Source organism: Salvelinus alpinus, chromosome 31, assembly GCF_045679555.1.
Source record: "Salvelinus alpinus chromosome 31, SLU_Salpinus.1, whole genome shotgun sequence".
Lineage (NCBI taxonomy): Eukaryota > Metazoa > Chordata > Actinopteri > Salmoniformes > Salmonidae > Salvelinus > Salvelinus alpinus.
The window spans coordinates 14,863,574-14,864,670 of NC_092116.1; the positions used below are offsets into that span (position 1 = coordinate 14,863,574).

The 1,097-nt window shown below is 41.0% G+C and overlaps 1 pseudogene; it reads right to left on the minus strand.

Moving 5' to 3' along the window:
* Positions 1-232: 232 nt before the first annotated feature.
* LOC139561029 (Ig kappa chain V region K29-213-like) lies at positions 233-851 on the minus strand (annotated as a pseudogene).
* Positions 852-1,097: the final 246 nt, after the last annotated feature.

The following is a 1,097-nucleotide window of genomic DNA, read 5'->3' on the forward strand; positions in this document are numbered from 1 at the left end:
AATGACCTGATAATTCTATAGAAGGAATTGTTCACACTTAATCAAAGTCATAGCATGGTTCACTATAAGGTCTGCATACCTGGTTATGAGAACTGGGGACTGCCGGACCACTTGGCTGAGGATGCGTTCCTTTTCGATAAACATGAAGGAATCATCATCATCAACATCATCATCATCAGTATACAATGAATTAACCCAGTGTCATGACTATAACATGTAATGTATACTGCACCTACAGATTAAGCATATATTGTGGGCAATGATAACGCTTACCACTACACAGCAGAGAGGTTTTCTTGGTCATCTTATACATAACACAACCAAGGACAATGATGAGGATGACACACAGACCCAACGCTACACCCAGACAGTACACCAAGAGAACATGGTCCTCCTTACAACCATCTGTAGAAATACAGACAGTGATAGAGGAGACTCAGGACATTTTGTTCAAGCAGGCATAAAATGTTAGAACATTTTAGAAATGTCAGAAATATCACTAACAATCCAGCTTGGTCCCATTCCCAAACAGTATCTCCCAACATGTGACCACAGCACAGTAGTAAATCCAAACATCAGAGATGCTGAGGTTCCTCTTGGGGAGGTTGTAGACACAGCTCTGTGTAGGAGACCCAGCCTCAGGGCTCTTCTCACACTGATCACTCCTGTCTCCATTGGTGTAAATGATTCCTGGAGGGGATTCTCCTGAGCCATGTCTGATAGACCAATAGACACTGTGTTCTCCTGCACACGTCTCGGTGTGTACAGTTCAGAGTAACAGAGTCTCCTGGCTGGACTGACTCAGACACAGATTGCTAGACCACAGTCATGTTTCTGGAACCTGAAACTGACAAAAAGGTCCATTAACCCATAGAATTTCTAGAATATCACGGCAGCAAGTGTTTTAACTGATGATTTGTTAAAATAAAATCTCATCTGATTTAGAGAATACCTCATATTTACACCGTATATCTCTATATTCAGATTTAAAAAACAAACTTTCTCTTTAACCTCTACAATGAGAATTGCCCTTTCTCCAAACTCCATCTTACTGTTATAAAAGTTCCCACAGTATTATGTGCCTGAATCTGACAGCT